Here is a 25,621-nt window from a genome sequence, read left to right as displayed (position 1 = left end):
GCTTACAGAGATGGGACAATCAGGATTAATAATGTTATTGTTACACTAGTGCCGTTATGATTGTGTCTTTATTTGATGACTTGGGGTTTTCTCGTCAATATGATACCCTGCCTGGGTGCAATTTGCGAATAGCCATTCCACTACACACATTTTGCACCATTGTATATTGGCTTCATTGAACATACTGTACAATAAATTGCATTCACCTTGACCTGACATTACTCTTCGACTCTTACCACTACACACCTAGTAGTTTTAAGATCCTAACATACACATAGAACTCAAGATATCTGCACCCCGTAGTCACTGGCCTATACACTAGCGCCGTAGCAAGATACACAATTGTATCTAAGTAGTTATATGCGCCAGAGGCACGTCCACGTCTACCAAGGTAGATAGCGATCCGTACAGAGCCATACTACTGGCAGATCGTTTGCAATCTATGCAGTCTATTTAAAACTGTCAGCACAGACAGTTAAAACATCCATTTAGTCAGATAACTAAGATATATTTAAATGAGTCCCGTTCCAGTACCACCGTGTAAGATCACATGCCTCTCCTTGACCACTCAGATACTTCTGCTGTTTGGTGTATCTGAGGGGATTCTTACAAGATGCTACTATTTGTGACGCAGAGAACAGACTTTTTAAAATTAGTTTTTTTTATTCTTGTACCTCTGCAAGCCATGAAAAAAACACACACCACAGCCTGTCATGCCTTTTGTTAGAGGACAAAGCAAGACTTCAATGTCTTGGTGCAAAAAGCTGCAATGTTTTCAAGCTGCACAGCATGGGTAAAAGAAATTACAGGTGGCTTGATTCTCAGTGTTTTCTCACTGGGGCAGAATGATAGCCTTTTTGCTTACAAATGGACTACTAAAATGCTTTACTTTGCATGAACTTTCCATTAACTCAGACAAACTTCTGAAGAAACCGCAGTTGAGATCGCTCATCCGAGGCCGATTCACTCGTCTTGTGGGAATACTAAGCCTCATATAAAGAACGTTCATTGGGTTTCTCATCACAGCTATCCCTGGAATCATTCGTCTAAATTATGATTTTGTTAATCTTTCATTTAAATTGTCAAATGATATGAATTTTTAAATCTTTTGACGGATACACATTTGACAGTTCATTTATTTCTTATTTTCAACACATTTGACCTTGAACTTTGCAAATCCTTCTCGCTTCCTTAATTTCTGCTTTAAATGGGCAATATCACTTTATGGCTGAAGTTAGAACGTTTGATATAATTGCATGTTTATTTTATAGAATGTGACTTCAGGCCCTACATTTGCCTTGGTTCAGTACATTTCTAGTACTAAACATTTTTTATTTTAGATAATAAATAACCATATATTTAAATGTTTAAAACCACCCATACAAATAGTTAGTCATTTATATGCATTGAATTTGTTTTGACACCCCTAGGGCCTAACTTTCATCTTTATGAGTCAGCTTATTAAACAACACTGTCCTTCTCCATTTGAGTGCTTCCATTTGACATTTACAGTTTTACATAATAAAACAGAGACCTTTCCAAATTCACTTCGCAGGATTAGGGGGAATATTATATTTCTTTGTACGCAAAGTGTCATCTGATGACATTGATAATCAGTCCTAAATATATAAAAAAACAGCTAATTGCTAACCCTGGGTGCTTAAACCAGTGTCCGGTGATGCAGTGGCCCGCAGTGGGTTGAAACACGCAGCCTCCGTGATGGGCAGTTTCCAGGGCTCGTGCTGCATGTGCTGTGACAGAAGCGGTTGGGTCCGAAGCGGAGCGCGGCCCGAGAGAGCGGCCTCTTTACGGTCGCTGGAGATGACACCCCTTTGCGTTTCTTACCGCGGTTCCCCCAGCTCTCGCCCTCATGCGGAGGGGCAGGGCCGTGGGAGACGCGTGTTCGTCACGGCGAGCCGCATGCCGTGTACACATGCTCATTCCGCCTTGCACAGGCCCGATTTGATAAGAAGTGAAGGGGACTAACACAGTACAGCAATTTTCACCCTTCGTCGCTTCGCCTCTAATCAGACATCTTGCATATCAAGTGCCAACCCGCAGAGCTACTCAAAAAGCTCTGAGAACTGAGGACTGAGAACGTACAGAAATTCTGCGACTGGGGCCTGTTACCTAGAGAACCAGCATCTTCATGCTTCCCTAGTACAGCAAGGGCAATTACTACACAGCCCGCACTCTTTGGCTTACACAGAACAGGGGGAAACAATTTAACTGCGGTTTTTAATATATGCAGACGAAACCTACGACGCCCACGCCTGATTGTCAGCTGAGAATTAGACCTTTCTATGAAAACCTCGCCAGTTCTGTCATCTTGGTACCCCTATAATTAGAACCACAGGCTTCCCGGGGTCTAATAAATAGCTTCGATCCACTGAAATCTCAGTCTTCAGGGGGTGCAAACTGAACAGCCCTGCCACTATAAGTGGTATGACACTGAGTGACATCTTGTAGCCACAGTAATTATCAGGGAATAACAGCGACTTGGAAATGCACCCCTCTGTGGGTAGTCTTATACACCCTTCTGGCCCTGCTCTAAATAGTGAATCCTCCAATGACCACTGCAAACAACACAGCCGTTTTCACATCACTATAGCAATGTTGTGAGTATTAGTGTGGGCAGTGTAGAAGGAAATATAGCTGCCGAGGACCTTAAAGGCATACTATGCAGGATTTTATAAAAGCCTTGCTGTGGTCCTGTGTTTACAATCAAATAAGTCTTTCTCCTCCATCTTGAACTGTGCCATCTCAACACAGAGTATGCGACCGAATCACAGACAAGTGAACTCCAAGTAAGTTTCTCTCATTAATTACTCGGACTGGACATTACATTGTCCGGTTGGGACCACAAACATTCCAGTCAAAACAGGACATCTGGCAGCCCTAGCTGGATAGCTAGAAGTAACATTACTTACAGGTACAACAGAAAACAAGCCAACTAAGCATCACTTTTCATCCCCTTGGTGAACTTCAGCTGATTCCAACAAGGAAAAGCAATTCCAAGGTTAATTCTAGTTCTTGAACGAGCCCTGATGGCCTGTCTTTTTGCTTCACTGTATCTGAGCCATTACAATGTCTAGCTAGCTTGCAACAAACATTCTGATCCCAAACCACAGGTGCTGTAGCCACACCCACCCCTCCCCCCAAACAGAAAACACTGCTACGCCCAAAACCATACCGAACACATTTTATAGTAACAAATACAGGTAAAGGTGCATGAAATTGGCAAAAGTGCGAGAAGACAGAGATTGCCAGCGCATCACAGATATGCCTTAGAATGGTTATTTAATAATATTTTCATGTAAAAATTCAGCATAACATGCTCAACCTGCTCCAGAGTGAATTTTTTTTGTTGTTGAACTACAATGCACTGCACCACTGAGACAGCCAGGGGAATTTCTGTATGACACACATGTGTGCACAGTAAGCAAAATTCTCAGATGTGTTTTCAGGCGAAACGCTCCCCCTTCTTTTTGTACACGTTCGTTTACATCAAATTCTCCTCTTCGGATTGTGGAAGTGTGCACGCACACGTGCGCAGAAGCTCATGGGTGTGCAAAGTCACGCGTTTACCCTCCTGCTTTCAACGGAGCTCCCGCTCAGCCGCGGGAATGACCGGGACCGATTGTGACAGCGCAGGATAAGCCCCGAGTCACAGTTTAAGCCCCGCCGCTGAATCCGGTCTGAAGCGCGGTCCAGCCGTTCGCCGTGAAGCGTGGTGTGGACGGTATCTCCCTCTACCGTAGTCATTTCAAAAATGGAGTAGGCAATATCATAGGATAATAAATCATCAAGACGCAAAACCCACACAATGCTATAATTAAGGATTTCTTTCTGATTTCTATTTATCCTTAATTTTTTACAGAAAACTTTAAATAACTTTAAACTTTTTTTACAGAAATATTGAGAAATGAAATCTCTTTTTCAAAGGAGTCCTGGCCAAGAAGGATATCTACAGGAATAGCATGCTGAACACAGTAAGATTTATACTAAAAATGTAAATTCAACCTACACAGAACCAACATTAGAAAAGGGAGAGTGAGAGTCAATATCAGGCAAACAGTCAACTGTCACTACAATGTCACAGACATGGAGTGGGGCTGTTTATTCTGGATTTAGCCCCACTGGAGATAGCGGATGGTGCCTGCTCTGCTGTCGACCTCTGACTGAACGCCCATGTATAGTACTTTCATTTGTCCTTTGATTGTGTTGTCAAAGTCAAACTCTCTCTCTCTCTCTCTCTTTCTCTCTCTCTCTCTCACACACACACACACACACACACACAAATCTATCTGTACTGAAACTAGGGGTGGTTTTATGATTTTCTCTACGTAATGACAAACTGATTTTTTCTTGCGATTACTCGAGTACTCTTGTTTTTGGATGCCTAAAGCCTATTTTACAGCAGCAGACTGTTTTTTTCCCCATTTTCTTTGGCTTTACTTCACACAGAACACTGGGACAGGAATAAGCGGAAAAAGCACCCGACAGCTATCCATCTCCTTTCCAATAATTAACAGGCTTTAGTAGATAGGGTAATAGGCTACAGACATATTTCGATAAACATTTTATTTAGTTATTCTGGAAAATGAAGACATGAAACGGATGAAGCTATGCTCCATATTAGAAATTATGGCCTACGATTGTGAAACCTTTAGCCTTAAGCATACGCTTTGGTGTCTGTATGTGCACTGCACTCAAGGTTACGAAGGACAGCTATAAAAAATGAGGCAGAAAATAAATACATTAAATTAAGTTAACCATCTCTTCCAAACCTAAAACAACGTGATGCACACAGGAGCGAGTCTCCCAGACTTTGCACAATCGTATCTTGTCAGTCATGCATACAACTTGCATATTTTTTAAATCATAATTTTGTGAACTGCTTTCATGACTATAAGCCTACATCTTGAATAGCCCAGAATAAACAGCAGTGTGTTAAATGCGAGGCCGATTTAGCACAAAGAGAGTAGCCTGTACTGTGTTTGCTCTGTTAATGTTCAAGGGAATCGCTTTAAAAGGAAATATATTTATTAATCATATGGAAAGCTCTCAGACCTTCAAATGCTTTTAAATGAATACTCATGACAGTATTAAATGCAAAGACAGTATCTGCTTTAGGCCAATAAAATGACAAAACGATATAGTTGATTACATGTTATATCTTGTGTTTCTCTTATAATAGTCATGCTTAATGAAACTCAGTTTTTCAGTTTTACGTGTGGTTAAGTGAAGAACCTGTCACTAACAAGCTTTAAATTAGTCAGGCTGAAAGAAATACAAAATATAAAACCATTGTTCATCTACACATAGCCATGCTGCATTTACTTCTTTTGACTCTTGATTTTTACAATTTCAGAAACTAAAGATGAAAACCATAACAGGATTAACCTGCTGGTTAACATACTAATGACTGAAGCTACCCCTAAAATGGTAGCTAATTAAACAAACTAATGAAAATCTGAAACCATTTTTATGACATTTGTGTTTTAGCCAGGTTATTGACGTGCCACTGAAATGTTTATGATACTTACATATTGTTTCTCACCTGAAAATAATCAATAGATTAAAACTGGTGAGATTGGCGGGGATGTCAGTTTTGTTACTGCTTCCAATGCTTAAGAAAAGATCCCAGCTCAAGCTCCTGAACCTTCCCGTAGCACATGGACACCTTCATTACAAAGCAGAGAGAATTGAATCTATATATAGCTGGCAGCCTTATTCATACCAACTCACAATATTGTGATTAAGCCTTTTTTTGGGACATCTTTCTGAACCCCCATGTTCCTAATTTCCTAATTTGGAAGGAGCAAACACATTTGTTTTTATTACCACCTGTTTGCTCACTGAGTAGAGCCTTTAGGAATGACGAGGTTTATATAACATTTTCAGATTACATTCTTTTTCTAAGCGATTAAGAATCTGCCGCCTACTCATTTACCCAAGTAAATGGTCCCACTCCAAACTAAACCTCCCCCCACCCCCCCTCAGAGCTTCTCTAACTATTGTCTTTGCAAAACAGGCAGATTCCTGACAGGGAATGGCCTCCGGGCACTCATTCAGATTTGTAGGGAAAAAAGGGCAGTGGGACCTGGCGTTAAACAGCCAATTAAATTCCTCTTGATCCTGACGAAGGTGAGGACTGCCCGGGGAGTGATTACCTCATGGAGAGAGCACATTACTGGCAATCAGGTATAATTAAAAAGAGCGCAAGTCTCTCCTCCTTTCCACAATGCTAAAAAACAGACAAGATAAAGAAATGGCAAATGATTGGATGTTATTTTAACATTCCAGAGATTCCATAAAAATGAGGCTTGACATTGTTAGATCTTTTAAAAGATGAAATAAAAGGAATCCATGTTTATATAAGTATGAGTGTCTCTAAGGAGTGCATCACCATTGGAAAGAGTCCTGAATTTAGATATACAGCGCATGGACATTTTGAAGCACTGAAAAGCAATTCCAGGTCCGGGATGCAACAGAAATATTGACCAAAATGGTAAGGTAAAACAAGGGACAGCAAGGTAAAACATTTAGAGTACCATTTTCAAAAAAGGGTACACAAAGGAAAAATTAGCATTAAGAAAAACAGCAGACAACAATATACAGCAGGTTATAGGGTCTTGTAGCTTTACTACTGACACATTATGAGATTCTTTGTGAAATGACGAAACGGTTGTTGTACAGTTGCTTAGACTGTGCGGTCCGCCCTCTGTCCCAGCTCGCACCGGGAGAGGTAAGAGAACGGCCTGCACAAAGCGGCCATTGTGCAGCCGGCCGTCCGACTCCCGGCCCTGCTTTCTGTTGCTGGGCGTTAGCGGCGCTGCCTCTGTTCGTGGGCTTATGGCTCATGTGACGGCGCGCTCGGTTCATTTGTGCAGAATTGATTCCTCCCTCCCCCGGGATGGCAGTTTAATCAACTGTGCTACAGCTAACAAAATGATTTCATTTGTTAATCGCGCCTTTGTTTAATGTCACCACTGTCCTGCACAAAGGCATTCTAATGAGACTGGATGAGCAGAACGAGGGCCACTTTCACTGCAGGGAGGAGAGAGACTAAAACTGGAGTCTGCTCATGTGCAGAAGGGTTTCATCAATTATGGTTTGCTTTTCTACATTTAGCCGACAGCCTTATCCATACCAAGGCACACTATCACGATTAAGCCTTTTTTTGGGACATCTTTCTTAACCTCCATGTTCCTAATTTCCCAATTTGGAAGGAGCAAACACATTTGTTCTTATTACCACCTGTTTGCTCACTGAGTAGAGCCTTTAGGAATGATATGAAGGTCACATAATAGTATTCAAAGAATCAGCATAGGCAGGAAATTGCATGTAATTTTGTACACAGAAGATATATTTTTGTCCTTTTCCAATCTAGAGTACACTTTATGTTCTGTACTGAAATTAGAGGTGTCAGGTTGTTTCATGTTTCAAAGCTAATTGAGGAAAAGCTGAAATTATGCCTCTTTCTCATTTTGAATCAAAATCACAAGCCACTAAAAACAGGCCCATACCAACAAGCTATTTTTCTGTTGTGATATAAAAAAAACAGGACGATATAAAATGAACTACTCCCCAACACAGAGAAGATAGAGTCAGATATAAATATATGACGCTCCCAGTTTCATCCTGGGCTGTGTCAGTATTATAAAGATGAATATCCTGGCAAGATTAAATGACTTACTTGAAGCACTGCCAATCTCATTTTGTGATTTTTCTAGAAGATTCAAAGCCTGTTTACTTTTACTGGTACATTGATAACGTGCACATCTCAGTTCATTTCAAGGCAAGTAGGCCAGAAGAGAAGCCATTGATGTAATACCTCAAAGGCAGTTGTAGTTCTTAATTCTGTAAAATTTTGGAAATTGGTCAAACATTTTTTAAATCAAATGAGCCTCAATCCCCATATTAAAGGATAATACCTTAAAGTCATGGTCTGAGGTTTTCACATATTTATGCAATAATGGGCTAATCTGTTCATGTAGCCAGGACCAATATTGAATCTCAGACTCTCAGTTTCTTAGATTTCCACAAATAAGACACAATCTATATGCTGTGCAAAAAAAACTAGAGAAACCAAAAACATTGAATACAGAGACTGTATTGTGACAGACATATAAATCCGTTAAGTTGATTTCAAATCTGTGTCGAGGCATGATCGGAGGCTTTTCCTGACAATGAAAACACTCTGAAGAAAAGGTTGGAGGAAAACATTGCGGAGGGATGGTGGTCACAGACAATTTTTACATTTTTGCTCTTATGACCCGAGACATACTGTATACTCTGCTACATTTTTAGATAATCGATAGAATGTATTCATATCCTGGGTGAGACAAGGCTGACACACTGAATTGCAGTAATAACCACAGCTTGACTCCCTCCCTGGTCTGACACCAGTGCTGCTCTCCAGAGAGTAGCAGGGAGCATTCAGCATGCGAACACTAAACACTCAGAGCTGAAACACTAGGGAGTTCGGGTTCCCACACAAAGCAGCAATGCTCCAGGCACGCACGCCCAGACAGAAAGAACACGTTCCCTGAAACTCGGCTGCCAAATGGAGACCCCCAGGATTCATTAATGGCTTCTAAGGCTACAAGATTCAACCTCAGAGGAAAAAGCTGTAAGCACTAAAACCGACGATTTCGGTCCTTTAATGCCGCCTTTTAATGCCTGAAAAATTACGGCGTCTATTTCTCCATCGGTATACGTCTGTTTCCCTCTCAGAAGTCACACGTTGTGCGTTTTCTCTCTCTCCACCAAATACGGCGCGCGTTACGGCAAAACAAAGGCGCTGTGATTCACGAGCCGCCATCGGCGCGGAGAGATCTCTCACGGTGCCAGAAGCGGAGCAGGCGGCTACAGGAGGCAGGGCTGTTTTTATTTATTTATTTATTTATTTATTTATTTATTCCAGAGGAGCGCGGCAGCGGCGAGGCGACGGCGCTGATGAAAGGGGCTCGCCGCGAAGCGACGCGCGAGGCGTTCCCCGGCACAGCGGAGCAGATGTCGCATCATAAAGCGCTGTGATCAATTTCTCCCTCCGCCATAATTAGGCCTGGGGGCGCCGCCACGACGTTAATCACGTGTAACATACAGGAGGGAAGGAAAAAAAAAAACATATTCATAAACACCCGCAACAACCGGATTAATAATTCAGACTGGATATTCCAAATCGCTTCGCACAATTGGACTCATTTAAGTCACAATGTCAGGAGATATGGATAAAGAGGGGAGCGCTTCTGACATTCTTTTGGTCCCATCTCTCTTTTTTCTCCTTAAATAATTCATGGCCCCACAGCTGGACGGGTTGGTTTAGGGGACGGGGGAGTGAGGATGATGTGGGCCTGTTGTGTTAGCGTTGTGTTAGTGGCTAGAAAGAGAGAGAAGATGCAATGCTTCTCGCCCCCCTGCACACCCCTGTAATCTGCTTGCCAGTAGTAATGACTTTTGGGGACGTCAGATTTGCTCTCACAGGAATCCGAAATGGATCTCATTAATCTTCCTGGCACTTAAAGAGCACGGGGGAGATTTAATTCCTTAAACTGAAATTCCGGCTCAATTTCTATTATCTTTTTCCGAATGGGAACTGTCCTCTCTGTCAGCCTTGCATGATGCGCTGACCAAAGAGTTTGATTTAGAATGGGCTGGAATTGTGGGCCAGGGCTGCACCTTATAAGTCAATCGGTTTCACCAGAAGAACACATGTGCTTTTGCTAAAGCTTCTTCCAGGCCTCAAAATTCATTGGCTATTAAAAAAGGACATGTATACATACATCATTATTACATGAATAAAATATGAGACCAAGAAGTCATTTAACCATGATTAATAAACTCTCTTCGTCAATGAGGGCACGTGCCAAGTGTGGCTTAGGAATGTTAAGATATACACCGCACCTTGTATTTTGCCAGCTTGCAACAAACCTACTGACTAAACACAAGGCTATGTAATCCATTTGGAGTACAATGGTGCTATAAACGTTCAGGGAAATAACAGACAAGCTGTAATGGTAATCAATGCAGTTTAAAGACTTTGCTTATGTGCAGGAATACTTAACAGCTGATAGAGGGGTTTGAGTTCCACTGTAAAGGACAAAACCTCAGACTATGAATGTCTGCATACAACAAGAAGGGGAAAAAAAACAATAGCTGCATAGTGGTTGTTCGATTTAAAACTCCCAAAATAATTGCACACTCCTTCAAAAACCAACAGAAGTTAAACAAGTAAATTAAGGCACTCTATTTGATATCTGCGAAGAAGCAAACCCAATTAAGATCAGATCTGGCGACCGAGGCGCATCCCTGTGTCCTTACTCTGGTTTATCACAGGTTCACAGCGGGTTTTGAACTAATGCTGAATCTTTCGGTGGACATAAGGCAAACTCGCTGAGGTGCCCCTTTTTCCCGGTGAAGATCTTTAATGAGTTTTGTCAGCCAGAAGTGCAGGAACACAACTTCATGAAAAGCGAAGCCCATCTGCTGCCGAGATACGATAAGCCCGCAGCCACACAGAAACAAATTGGTCTGCACCTTGGCAGGGCCCTGCGGGGTTAAGGGACCCGAGCGAGAGCGACAGTTATGATTTTTAACATGACGCCACAAAATCAAAGGCATTAATCTATGCAGATGCTGCCGACAGCCTGTAATAGATCTGCCACCGCCACATGCCACACATAATGTTTATGCGACAGCGTGAGACAACCTAATTTATAAAAAATAAAAAAAAAATAGACAATGCAGAAAAACAGCAAACATCCAGAAATCGCTCCCCCTCAAGGCTGACTACCAGCTAACAATGTTATATTGCTTCTGACGTGTGTATCAAAAGCTAAGCTCCTCATTCAATCATTAAAAAAAATGAGTCAGAGGAGAAATCTCTCGGTGAGGGGCTACTGTTCAGACTTCGGCTTCATCTTTCCCTAGCTGTTACCCGCGTCTTTCTTGCCCTAGCTCTCCGACCTTGCGCACGCAATCCGGCTGTCCTGTTAGACTCCCCTGTCTAACATTTCTCTCCACTCGCTTCTTTCTGGAGCCGGTTTCTGCCTGCCGGTTTATATGCGGATGGAGTCTATGCTGAACAGATTTATGAAATAATGGCCCGACTTAAGGAGAGTGCTTTTCGTTACCTGGAGTTGGCAGCAAAATGTTGCTCGTCCTTGTTTGAACCTCAAAAGCCATTTTCCAACAAAGGCAGAGATTTTAAAGAATAAAATGGATTCAGAAGTACTGGATTAAATCTCAGCTCCGGTAGTCATGGTACCCTAAGACTCTGGCAGGAGTTGTCCCATTTTAGCCACCCCTTCAGCACTCCGCAGTACGAGTCTCCGTGGGCGTGACGTCAGCCCCGTGCTCTGGAGGAGGCTACGGATAGAGTTCATTTGCTGTGTAAATTAAAGTAATTTGTGCGTATGACACTAACGGATACATCATTTTTTAAATGATTAAATATTAGCGTTTACGGCTGACCGCCACACGGCATGAATTGTGACATCTCATTAAGACTCCATTAGCAGTGCCGGGGTGTCAAGGCTAAACCAGGGAGAGGATCTGAGAAATGTAGTAAGGGGAGTGTGAACACTAAGTATCGTGGAATGGCAAACCAAGCATGGTTTTTTTTTCTTTAACACTTAATGCGGGAACATACTTTGAGAACAAATAAGACCAGGCTCTGTCAAAAAAGAGCAGGTTGGGGATTCTTTTTAAATGCAAAATAAAGCTCCAAAAATCTAAGTATTAGCCTACTCAATAAAAGACTAGTGTGAATTCAGAATACCCATGAGGTTGTTCTCTGCATATTACCACTTTAGTTGTCCAATATGAATATTTTGCTCATTAGATCAGAGCTCCCTGGAGCATTTGTGGCTTCATAAAGAGAACACAGAAAGTGTATGATGTAGACCCACATCCTGTTATGTCTTGGATGCGGATGATGGGAGAAAAAACCGATCCAGTGAAATTATGGCATATGGAAAGCTCAAAGAGAGCTTAATCTCTGTGATTGCCTGGATTAGTCTTTGGGTGAATCATAACCACATTACTCAAGACAGAAATTAATCCAGGCTCTTAATAAAAGGAGAGGAAAAACGGCAGTTTCATGACCTACATATAAAAAGTGACAGTTTCAAATGTACACTTTTCCTTAGGACTGATGCCACACTTCAGGATTATTTTCTTGGCTTTTTTAAAGGTCTTTTCTCACTGCCCAGTCAGCTAACAAAGATCTTCACCTCATATTTACGACTGTTTCAGTTTTTTATCTCCTTTGAATCCCTGCCAAGTTAATACAAATCCTGAGGGGATCAGCGGGCCTATTTAGTAAATAGGCAAGGTCTGGGTTTTATTTATTTACCTAATCCCCTGAATTTCATCTGATATATAACCTGTTTTTATAATTGTTACAATGTCTATACGAGGTCATCAAGTCAGACTGCTGTTGAGATGGCGAAGAAGTCAGACGCAGATGCTGAAAGCTGAGCAGCTTCCTCATCAGTGCCCTCAGGAGGAAAGACATCAGCACTGAAGCTCAGATGAATGCTGGGTTTCCTAAATAAGGAAGGAGCAGCCACGAGATCGGGGGAAAAAAACACGAGTGGAATCCGGCCATTGGAAAGGCTGTGTCGTGCCTGGACACTGCCAGTTTGTTCCTCCAGGTGTCTGAGGTCACGCAGACCAATCAGGCCACTGAGTCGCTCCTCTGACTCGGTGTCCTACTGTTACCTCGCTTCTCTCTGTAAGAAAACATCTTTTGTCGAGGTTACCAGCTTGTGGCCTGCTCGCTTTAATGTCAAAGAGGCAACACACACCTCTGGTACTCGGGAGAGTAGTCGCAGAGAGCCTCCTTAATGTCAAAGTCACACTCCTTTGTTGTCATGCAGCCATTTTTTTGTAGTCGCTCATTGTCGCACAAGCCTAATTAATGCCCAGGTTTATCAGAAATTTAATGCCATCAAATAGCACATTGGATTACAGGCTTGTATATATAGAATATCAAAGAACTGGCAGAAAAGACTTTCTTTGAAATGTAGCCAGCTTGTGCCAAACATAATATAAGTGATTACACATTCTGTTTCTGTGGCATAATCATTTCAGGACAGGACAAAATGCTATGCAAATGAACACCAGAGAGCACACAGATTATGTTCACAGTTTTAAAAAAAATACATTACACAAGTCTAGAATTTTGCATATACTATTAGCTCCTAGAATAGAACAACAGAGTTCTTCAGTCTTGCAAGCATCTTGTGAGAAGGGTATCATCTGGAAGGCACTGAGGTCGCATACAGTAGGACAGGTGCTCTCTACCTGCTTGGCATTCCCTCACTAATAGTTAATTGGAATTTTTCTTCAGGCTAATGTATGCTCCCTAAGTATACTGAATGCTCCTCTGTCACTGCTGATGGAGTCATCCATACGTTCTACCCCCAAGAGACTAAGACAAGGGGGCGTTATAATTTACAAATAACTGCTGAGAAATAAAGTACAGGCTAAAGTCTACCGTCAGTCGGTCAGTTTTGCAGTGCTTATACATCCAGGGCCATTGCCAAGTCCGCCACTAAACATAAAACAGGTACAAGCTTACTCTGTGTTGTTGTAACAGACGTTTGAAAACTGGTCCATTTTTTAAACACCTGAAACAATGACAGCATAATGTTCTTCATGTGACAGATTTTTTGCAATACACAGCTATAAGCTACTCTCAGTCCCACTGCCCTGACTTATTTGTCCTGACCTTTTCAAGAGAAAGAATAAAGTGACAAGTTCATTTATCCAATGACATCTGGTGCAAAATTAAATCCTTTTCAGACGACAGAACGTCCATTTCAAAAAACATTTGCTGTCAACTTCTTGAAACTAATCTGACTGGTGGCCTAGAGACAGTCAATTTCACAACATTGTTGCTCTACATCCTTATGTGAGATACAGAACCCAGAGGCTTTGCCAACACTTTTGGCTCTGTGGGCAACAGTCAGTCACCCTCCGTGCACTGTAGGCCCACACTCCCTGTGAATACCTGCCCTATTTTGCATTGCTGCAGTTGAAGCATATTTTGAATGGGCATTAAAGACATCAGGCATTGAATTGTTCAAGGTCATTTTCACAGCAGATGCACACAAGTCATCAAACCAGTAGGCATTCAGCGGTGGTTAAATTGTTTACAGGGGGCAGTAACCCGTTTTCACTGTATAGCGGACAATTCTTGGTTAGAATAACCATCAAAAAGAAGCGTAGTGAGTGGGACAGCGTGAAGAAATACTTAAAAGCCACAACTGGTTTGCACGATAAACAGATTAAAATACTGCATTAGTGATACAGTGGACACATAAATTTCACAAGAGCATTTAGAGCCTAACATTCAAGTGACTAGCAACGACAATGCTCCACATTGCAATCCTTCAGTCATTTTTCTGCAATGTTGGTACATATATTTTCTGTAATTTTAGTAAGGATTTTTTTTTTTACATTTGACCCCTCTGGTATTGGAAATATGGTTGGTTTAATTTGCATTAAAAATAAAACACATTTATAATTCTACAAGGTGATGGCAGGCCAGTTTTGATATGAATTCAAAATCATTCCTTTATTATAGAAACATATGGGGAGCGAATGATTTGAAGTTAGATACATGCATACACAATATATATAGCATATACACAACACGCTATATACAGGGAGTTCCATAATGTTTGGGACAAAGACATATATATATATATATATATATTTGTCTTAGCTCTGTACTCCACAATTTTTTAATGAAACAAAGGGTATTTTTATACATTTTGGTTTCACCAAATTACAGCACTTTTTATGGGCTAGATAGTGCCCCCATTTCAGGGCACCATAACGTTTGGGATAAATGGTTTCACGGGTATTTCTGATTAGTCAGGTGTATTCAATTGCTTCCTTTGTGCTTGTATAAGAGAGCTTTAAGTATCTAGTCTTAATTCTAGGCTTTTGATTGCCTTTGGAGTCTGTCACTGGTGTTTGTCAGCATGACCACCAGAGTTCTGAAAATGAAAGTCAAGGAAGCCCTTAGGAGGCTGTGAATAATCAGTCAGAGACATAGGCCAAACCTTACCAATTTCTACAATGTAATTTCTACATGGTGAAACCGAAGTGTAGAAAAATATCACCCAATCTGACACCAAGTCATTGACCCAATCTGAATCCAACTGAACATGCGTCTCATATGCTGAAGTGAAAACTTAAGGCATCTAGCCATGAAACGAGCAGGAGCTGAAGATGGCTGCTCTACAGGCCTAGCAGAGTATATAAACAAACCAAGGTATATAAACATATCCCTAAATTGAAGCTGAGAATGAGCCCTTAACCACAAGTGAATTGTTTGACAAATAAAAAATTACGGAGTACAGACCCAAATCAAGGAAATGTATGTCTTTGTCTCAAATATAATGGACCTCATTGTATGTGTATTTATTGAATATTGTGTATGTTGTGTGTGCTCTTCTAAACACATACATAATAAACAATTCCTATAACTAATGAAAATAATCAACCTGGTGGTTATTACAAAACAAATTGGCACAAAGTGTATCACTGTCTTCCATCATTATCTTGTTTATCATTTTAAGAGATTAAACAGACAAAAACCAACTATAAATAAACTAAATAATGAATGCTCATTACCCTTGAGCAAAATTTAAAAAAATCATTAATTTAACCAGGTTAGCTGAAGAAGACATACAGATGCTGGTACCTATCTATTAGCGTTAATAGCCTCTCATTTCAATCAATGCAATCCTGAGCTGTGAATGGGTTATTAATGGAAACCTTGGTTGAAATTGTCTTGAATAAGCACAATGCATTGGCTTGAGACATGAATAATTCCCTAGAACACAAAGATTAACATAGAGGCATTTATGCATGACTTCATTTATTGCTTTTGTTAAAACTCCTTATAGTTTACAGACAAATTGTTTGACAGATTTACTTACCCCAAATAACACATACGGCTAAACAAAGAAAGTAGCCTAGCTGGATGCAAAGAAATAAAATGAATACTCCTTTGTCGAGCCTCACCATAACAAACAAACAAACAAGCAAGCTTTTCTGCAGAATATTCATTTCACCTCAGCAGTCGGACACTATGGGCCTTTACCTTTCTAAATTAAACTGATATTTTCTCTGTGGACAATGTGACAATGAAAATTAGGCCACAGGCAGTACAGGAAGCAGTGCAGCAGGGACAGCCTATGTCTGGTTAACATAGCCTAGCTCTATTGTTATGCTAATACCACTCAAAGCAACTGTTTACTGAACAATGCGACGCAACTGATCAACAGACTCCGGAAGGGCAGTCAGTTCTGCGGGTCCCAGGAAAACACATGCACCTTAACTGCTGCCTGGAATTGGATTGGCAGCATGTATGCGAGAAAGCACAGCAGAAATCCAAATGCTAAGGAAACCAAAAAAATTGCCCAGCAATTTCTGCTCTTCTACACTCTCAGAAAAAAAGGTACCATTCAGTACCTAGAAAGGTACAATTGCTTTTCACTAGTACGTTTAGAGGTACAGTTTTGTACTTGTACAGAATTTGTACCCTTGTTTACCATTGTTTATGAGAGTGTAAATGCCTTGACTATACCATCTTGAGTGTCACTGCATGGATGTTATGAAGAACTGAACACACAAGCTAGGAAAATGTTTCCCTGCTTCAACATCTGATCAAAACCTTGGCATTGTGTTTCATGAAGCCACCTAACTAACCCATATGTTTCTTAATATGGCTGATATGTTTGTCTGTATTTAGACAGCAAATACTGTCTAATTGCAAATACAATTTATTCTAGAGCACATGCATAGAACAGAACTGCAGTAACAGTGAGGCTACGAGCCGAAAGGAAAAGCATGTCTTGTGCTTTTAATGTAGCTGTATTTTAGGTGCAAACACCGTTAACTACAATGTGTCCATACCATGAGAATCATTGCTGTGCATGTTTTGTACGTAAAATAACAACCAGGTTAAACAAAAATCTTATAACCGCTGCAGTTCTTCGTTTCTCAAATCGTTCTTGTTCATACATGATTAGACAAGATGAATACATCTGCTCTTAATGAAAGTGTCCGTCGTGCTGCCTCACCAGTTTGGGTTTTAAATTAGGAGAAAGGATGAGGATTCTTATCTGTGACTCTGCAGGTGTGCTTGGTACTGCAGACTCACAGAATCCTCCATTTCAGATTCCCCATCAGCGGACTCAGCGAGGGAGTAGGGCCTCCTCAGCAGCCATAATTACGAGTCCCCCTAAAAATAGAGCACAGCCACCTGCACGCATTGAGATAAGAGGGACCCAATCACTTGTGTGAATGGCGCTTAGAGCCACCTGACATTTTTATGCGTCTCTTTTCTCCCCCTCCTCACTGTTGCTTCTTGCGAGAAGCTTTCAGGGCTTTTAATCATCGCCGTTAAGCTCGAAACATCAACTGGAGGGGACAGAGCGGCGGGCAGACATAAATAGCGCTTCACAGCCCGCCATGCAAATGGAAGAAAAGTGACTCGAGTCGCAAACGCTACGGCGCTTTTTGAGACTGTCCCCATTGCAAAGAGACGTATTGATCGAGGGAATTGAGCGGCTTTTCATAGAACGGCCTTGGAAGCTCAAAGGTGCCATTATCATTTAATAAATCTTTGGAGGGTTCGACAATGAAATAGTCTGTGACCAGCCATACGCCTTCTCATTTTCTGATCATCATTATTACATCTTAACAAGTATAACATTTTACCGCCATTTGTGAGACGGAGGAATTTAACAGAATGCCTCACAATGAGTCGATGATAATCCATCCGGCTCCAAAATGTCTGCTTCGCCATGATCCCACATTCAGCGGCAAAAATGTCCTTTATGAAAATTGTGTGCACTGCAACACATACCAGTGTGTCTCCCATGCAGAGCATGTCTGTCGTTTCTGTAAGACAGCCCAGAAGTTCCCATGCACCATTCCTATTAGTTTAATTATTCCAATTTAATGATGTTTATCTGACCGGTACATACGTACAGCTTGTTAGTTCAGCTTTAGTTGAGTTTATATTTTGACAAGACATTGCGCTGATGAAGAATGGAGGCATTCTACCATTAATCCGCAATGAGTCGGACAGACGTGCGGCCGCATTGTGAAGGCGGGAAGGGGCAGCGTGGCAGACAGCGCTGCCAGGTCAGGTACGGGCTGGGGCATACATGCCCCTGGCAGGGTGCCAGGGGAATCAGCGGAGTGTGGCCCAGGCACTGAGTGGCATTTGTCGTAACCTTTCCCTGCCTTTTATTAGCCGGTGCGGAAAGAGCAGGAACACAGTTCGGCGCACCCAGAGTAGCTCTGAAGCAGGCGGGAGGGTGGTGTTCAAACGCGCAGCATCCTCTGAAACAGCAGACCAACACCTAACATTTAATATCGTGGTTTTTCTCAGAGACACCTCTTAGTGTTTCTCTGTGTATTAGTTATCGTATCTGCCACTGTAGCGAGACAAGATTTGATCCCTTTGTGAAGCTTAATTAAAAAACATGACTAAAACGTGACAGAACATCTCGGGAAGCAAGCCAAAGTTACCTTTGCCAGTGATCTTTAGCACTGCACCACATGTTCAAAACTGGCACAAAAAAATTTGGAACCGAATTTTGCGGTTCCTTGTCTTTTTCAAAACAGAAAGTGGACTTTTGCTTTTCTAACAATGGACCACAACAAAAGATGCCTCCAAATCTGGATTTTTTCGTGTCAGACCTCTCTGATTCCTGGTCTCTCTCTGCCATGGTATGATATTTCACAGAAAATAAAGTGCAGTATCTGACACTGATTGACCCACCATTCAAACCTTACATCAGTCCGTGAATCAAAAATGGACAAAAGAAAATCTATACGAAAATGCTTCATTGAGCGTAATTAAAATCACAATGATGTCTGATTAAATATAGGTTGGTAGCTATGAAGGACATTTTGGCAGATTAAATTCTTTACGATGTCGAGTTACCCATTTTCTCAAGTCTTCACAGCTAAATAGTTCCTCACAAAGCACCAAGCCACAGTGCTGAATTGATGCTGTGAATAAGCTTTACGTAAGTGATGCCTGCAACAGACATATTTTACCAAGGTCAGTGGCTTTGGCACCTCAGTCAGCAGACTGTGTACGCCAGAATCCTTTGTGAAATTTTAAATTATTTATCCCTCCAGAACACATGACATATAGAAGAAATATTGATAGGGCTTTGTTCCGTGACTTTTTAAATGAACCACATCAACACATAAAATAAAGCACTTCTTGTTTTGAAGCAAGGCCATGAATAATTTTCCTGTGCTGGCGAGCGGCCCCTAGCACACTCAGTCAAATGAATTCTGTCTCCATCACTCGGCCAAAACAAAGTCTGCGATAGCAGATAGCCCAAGAACCAACTGCCTGCTTTATCTATCTTCTCTGCATAAGAGGCTTGTCAAGTGCAAAGCTTTTAGTCTGGGTTATGCACTTGTTTCACCGTCGAATCTTCAGGCAGTGCAGACAGACAATAGCTGCTTCTGAGGCCTAAGAAAATGGACAAGTGATATAGCCTCAAGGAACACTGTGACCTGTGTAACTGAGACACAGAGAGTGTTTTCCGGAGCTAACAAACGCTCTTTTTGTGAAGGGCTGTGGCAGATCTCAGAGGCAAATAAGTCCTGATTGAAACCCAGTGAAGTGTCCTTAACCATCAAAGGGCGGCACTTAGGAGAGAAATCAGAGAGAATAAGATTCAATGACTAGATAGAGAACAAGCCGGAGGTCACAGGGACTCTCATGTATTCAGTGCATGGAAGATCAAGTCTATGGTGCGGGTAATCTTTACTTAACCTGCATGTCCACAATCTATCCTTGCTTACCTGGCAGATCCGCCACAGTTTCTATGCAATACTTAAATTGTAAATACTGTAAATTGCTGTATGTAAATTTTAATAGCAATAAACTGAAAAACCTCTGCAAATAGTGTACAGCAGATTTACCATTCACAACATGGTTTACCTGGGATTCCTGCTATACAAATACATATTGTTCTGAGCGCAGCACAGACAGAGTCCGAGGTATGAATATTGCATGCTTAATTATTTAATCCTTTGGAGTTAATGCCATAACAGACCGGTGGATGGTCTAAACATGCTTCTTGTTTTTTAAAGTGTTGTGAAATATGTTTTATCTCAGCGCACTTTCCATTCTTTTTTGTTTTCAACTTGTGATTCTGCCAGAGTATTCAGTTCGCTTGAAAAAACCAACGTTAAACAGACAAAGATAAATCAGGATTCACCACTGTGCATTCTGCACAGCTTCTTTTTAAAAGACTTCATATTTTCCAATTTTCAGCTTAACAGTGGAGTCAAACAGGTCTTATTTGGCAAATTGCACCTGTATTAAACATACTGGGGAAAAAAACAGGGCTAGTTATTATCTGTGGAAGGTACCACTGATATATGGTTTTTTGTAGATTTGATGTGTACCAAAATCTTTGAAAGCAACTTAAAAGCTCTGTTGCTGTACACAGTGAAACATGTTTTTTACATTTTAAACCGTAGCGGGACCCGAGAGGTTGGTAAAGTATTATGGGGACAACAGATACACATCTTATGCATTCAAATAACTTCAAATAACATAACACCAGTATGTTATTTTAACACTACTCTTACAAATGCATTTCATGCTGGCAAATTTGAAGTGAACTGTCACAGTGTTTTAGCACTGTAATTTATACATTTGCACACGTGTGTTTATTTTTTGCCACTGAAATATAACAAATTGCTTTAAGATGCAGAGATAACAGAGATGTGAGTAAGCACTTAGCAGAGATGAAGGGCTGTTTAACAAACCTCCAGGCGATTCCTGCAACACATCCAACCATGTGCTGTTTAATCCAATAATCCCTTCAGTCTGCTGTGATTCTAACGTTTCCTTATTTATTCTTCCAATTCATAGGCCTCAGGAGTTGTGTGTATTGCTGAGAATTAAATCAATTTAAAATGCAATGCTAATATAATGTACGTGTCCATGCCTGGAAACAAATAGAAAGGACACATTATAGTTATTCATTCAGTTCAGCCAAATACAATCACTTGCTGTTTTTTTTTTAACCCTGAGAGAAAAAAAAGATTAATTTCAGGCTTAGATTTTTTTTTTAACCAAGAATTTATTATTATTTTTTTGTTTTTACCACATCTTTAAATGTTTACTGAAAGATTTGCTGCTTTACAATTATGAGGTCTAGGACAGCTTGTGTCTGAATGAACCTCTGAAATAACCTTCCATCTTAAACCTCCCCAGTCCATTCCTGTCTCCCCAAACACTAAACTCCAGAGATTACTTGAGCCACACCCTGCTCAGAAATAGTAGCATTCCTTTCTGTTCTCTGACACTGCTCACTGTGTGGCTTTGCAACTTCTCCTACTGCCTGGAAGACGGATGCAAGGTCAGCGTAGTGCTCAACACTCACAGTGCAACAGGAGCGTGGCCAGGCTTGGACTGGTTATCAACATGACTATGATGCCCAGGGTAAAGACCAATATGTATTGTAATAGAAAAGGCTCAATCTGCACAATGCATCATGGTTTGCATATCTAGGTGCTTCCTCAGTTCCATTCTACAATGATATAATCTGTGTGCTGTATTTGTGTATGGTGTCTTTGTTTACTTATATAATATCTATTATGTTATTTGATGGTCGTTGTGTATGTATCACTGTTGTAGTATCATGTTTTACAGTTTTTTAGTATTTCTGCGAGATAACTTTCCCTAGTAGGGACAATAAAGTAAACTGAACTGAACCGAACAGAGTGACTATACAAAAAAATACAGTATAAGAATGCAGGATCAAGGTCAATAGGCGGTCCTCAAGGTCATACTGTCGGCTGTCTCTAGTGTGACAGGTACTTAGAACGAGGAAAAAGAGGACCACTTATGTGGGACTAGCAGATTTTTCTCTTTCACAGGCCAGGGTGACGGACCCAGTGAGAAGTCAGGCTGGGGTCATCGCCCATCCTGTCGCCGTTTCGGAGCAAAGGTAAATGATTCAGCCGAACAGGGGAGCCGCCCTTGAAGACCCAGTGAAGCCTGGCTGGGGACGGAGAGGGGTTCATTAAGCCCTGTGGGGTGGGTCACTCCACAGCAGGGCGCGAGAAGCCTCACGCAGGTGCAGGGGCAGAGTGCAGGAGCCGTTCGGCCCGGAGGAGGGACAGGACAGGGGCCGCCTGCTTCCAGGGGAGAGCCATTAGACAGGCCTGTTTTTCCCCGAAGGCTCCCGTGCGCCAGATTTAGGTTTTCGAACGGCGAGCGGGCGGAAGCGCTGTCAGGCACGGCCGGCCCACATGCTTTTTTTTTTTTCTCTCGACGGCAAGATGGCAAAGAGCGCGGTGGCAAAGGCTGACAGGGAGAGGAGGCACTTCATTAAACTCTCATTAAAACGGCACTGCGGCTGCACCGCTGGAGTGGCCGGGGGGGGGGGGCGGAGGGCAGCCGAGAAATCAATTAATGGAGCTCCGGATTTATCTAAAAGGGAGAGCCACGGTCAAGGAGGAAAGGGAGAGCGCCGCGGGTCACTCCGAGCAGAGAGCCGGGCAGGGGCTACGGCGCAACTGGCCTGGCGGTCTCAAAGAAGCCGAGAAGATAGCGCGCGGCTACTTATAAACAGCATCCTCTCTCACCGCCGCTTGGCTGTAGCGGCGTGCGCTTCCAGAGCGATGCCCTATTCCTCCAGAGCCAGCGAGACAGAGCGCACAGACCAGGAGCCGGGGGACGGGCCGCCCTGACCGTCGCGGCATCATAATTTCCGCCGAGCCTCCGCAGTCTCGGGCACAGCCTTCTGTGGGAGCGCTCAGCGGCAGCACCGTGAGACATCGTGACTCAAGCTGGAGAACATTTCAGGGCGGCATTCTGGGAAGTCAGAAAAAAAAGTGAAAAACACAAACTTTTAATAAAAGAAAAAAAAAAGGGCAGATAAAGCTCAGTGGGATTTTTGTTAATTTTGGGCTTGGGCCCATTGTGGTGATTTAGGACAGAGAGCCATTCCCCGTTCGATGATACATTTGGTCTCTTATAAGAGCAGCACAGTTGTTGCCCCTCGGAGAAACAAGGCGGTGAGAGAGATGAATGGCGCTAGCAGCTCACAAACGCCTGCCATTTCAGACCGGTTTGTTAGTGTTGGCCGTCTTAAAGGCGCACAGTTGGGGGGGAGAGATATGGACTGTTTGGCATGAGAAGCCATACATAGGAGGCCTCCCGGGGAGGACTAAGTCGGAGGCGCAGTCGCTCCAGGCTGATCAATGGGACGTGAGCCTCAATGGGGCATCTGGGGAAATGCAGAACCTCAGAAGCAGCAATCCCAGCCAGGTGAGCTGCGTCCTGTCTACCCACGCATCCGGTGGCCAGTGACTTCCCTTTATTTTAAAGACCTCCGGAGACTACGGGCTGAGAAAAGCACAATATATCACTTAGACGTTTATTACAGGTCCATATTGAAATATTTTACATAAGCCTGGAAGTGGCAATGAAAACATCTTTGTCTGGCACATACAGGAATAGCTTCTTCTGTCCCGATCAAGCTGCAGGGTCGGATAATGCCAACCTTCAAAGAGAGTCTTATTATAAGAAACTTAGCTTATCTGAAGTAAAAGCATCAAACTGACTTTTTCTTTCTTGGACATTTAAGGATGTTGGTCCCATTCTAAACTCAATGGTCTAACAATTTTGGTGAACATATGACATTAACTCAGGTTTACAAACAGCATGCAATGTACGGCCACTCACTAAAGACAGAGGAAGCAAGTAATTGCCAAAAAACAAATTTCCCCCTTCATCTGATTACCTAAACCTTATATAGTCCCCTGACAGGATTTTGGGGAAAAAACTGGATTCCACCTGACAAAATCGAGGACATCAAAGCGAGCTCTCCCTGAAATTCTAATGCATTTTCCAGTATGATAGATGCCTATGAGTCACTTGCCAGGTAGTTATTTTTGGTAATCTTCAAACGCATGCTATCATTTAGGGCTACGCTGCAGTTATCAAATACTCTCTTTCTGCTTATATTTGTTTCCAAGCACCTAATTAATACTGCTACATTTATTTCTTGTGTTCAGCCAGCTCTTCACATGTCTTTTCTATGAAAGCTGGTCAATAAGTGCTCGCAGTAATAAATAAATCCTCAAGAGCTATATAAATAAATGTTATCCATAGAACATAATTCATATAGCCAATAGACAGACTAAAATAATAATTAACTTTATTAATAATAAATGACACCGAAAAACATTAAGAAAGGTTTTGATGAACGCTGGGCAAATGATTGCCTTTTGGAAAAATGGCTTAAATGATTACAGTAGTTAAGGTCTACTGAGTGCCACTCCTATACGTTGGATTGTTAAAGGTACAGAATTGACAGAAACAAACTTGACGTACGTGCTTCTGCCTGAGCATGTATTGTCCCCGAAACGCAGAGAAAAGTAATCTGCAGTTGCAGCCAGGAGCCTGACAGCGTCATGCCGACCACAATGGAGCATATCACCACAGCATGAGGCCACAAATGGAAAGACTAAAAATAGGGTGCAAACTTGGGAGAAGGCTAATCATTATATGGAGTGCGGTTATTTGATTCTCGTAGGAGAACTAAAAGTTCATAAGAAAATGTAAAGTTCAGAACTGAAATAGAACCGCTTGCAGCTGTTTTCGGAAAAACGATGCGTGACACATATCTCCGGCTGACTGATGTGCGAATCTCTCGGCGGAAAAGGAAATGGCCCCTCCCCCCGGGGGGATACGACCAGCAGCCTCGACAGCAAGTGAACGCAGATAGCTCTGCCACTGAGGACAGCAGCAGGGAGATGAGAAACTCCTAACATAAACTATGAGACACAGAGAAGTGGTTGAATAGGGGGTAGGTAGCATGAGCAGATGTGCGTGTCAAATACGTCACACATCCGCAAACTGCCTTCTGAGAATCTGACCGATGACTAGGCTGCCTAGTGCCCGACGTGCCCATCACTGCCGCGGTAAGCGTCGTTCACGGACAGCGAGGCACGTGTCTTTGACCGGCTGTCTGGGTGCTGGGGCTGCGAGATAGATAGGCCTCGATCAGGCTGATGGACACGTCTCTCTGATTAGCCTTACAGTGCTATAGACATTTGCTGCCCAGCTGGCTGCATTTAGCGTCTATTATGGGTTATAATGGAAGCCCATTTTTCCTTACTGAATGGCAGAAATTTACAAGTGTCACCTACAAATCTGTGCGCTTCTGCAACAGGTTCCCTCTTCCAGCACAGGGCCCCCCTGAGAATACCCCTCGGAGAAAATAAAAACAAACACAAGAGGGAAGGATGTTCGGATGCAACAGACTCAAATACAGTTTCCTGTCTGTGTCCCCCCGGGCGCCACAAAGATACCGCAACCGTTCCCTCGTAGCATTCTCGAGCGGCGGGCCACAGAGCCTTTGAGAGGAAAGAAGCGCGGATGGGGAGGGCTGTGGACGAACGAAGCGGAGGGACTAAGCGGCCCGGCGAGAGACGATGCCGCACCGCAGTGGGGATGCGCTAAGCTGCGCAGGGCCGAGCCGTGCCGTTATGCTCATACCTAACTCCGTGCAGGAAATAAAGCGGA

At 42.4% G+C, this 25,621-nt stretch overlaps 1 protein-coding gene across 3 annotated transcripts in view; it reads right to left on the bottom strand.

The window, feature by feature from the left end:
• Positions 1-25,621, bottom strand: part of znf385c (zinc finger protein 385C) — a 226,451-nt gene that overhangs the window by 41,507 nt on the left and 159,323 nt on the right. The gene's annotated exons all lie outside the window — the stretch shown is intronic.

The sequence above is a fragment of the Anguilla anguilla genome, chromosome 2 (assembly GCF_013347855.1).
Source record: "Anguilla anguilla isolate fAngAng1 chromosome 2, fAngAng1.pri, whole genome shotgun sequence".
NCBI lineage: Eukaryota > Metazoa > Chordata > Actinopteri > Anguilliformes > Anguillidae > Anguilla > Anguilla anguilla.
Note: the sequence above shows the minus strand (reverse complement) of the source record. Positions and strands in the feature narration are given on the sequence as shown.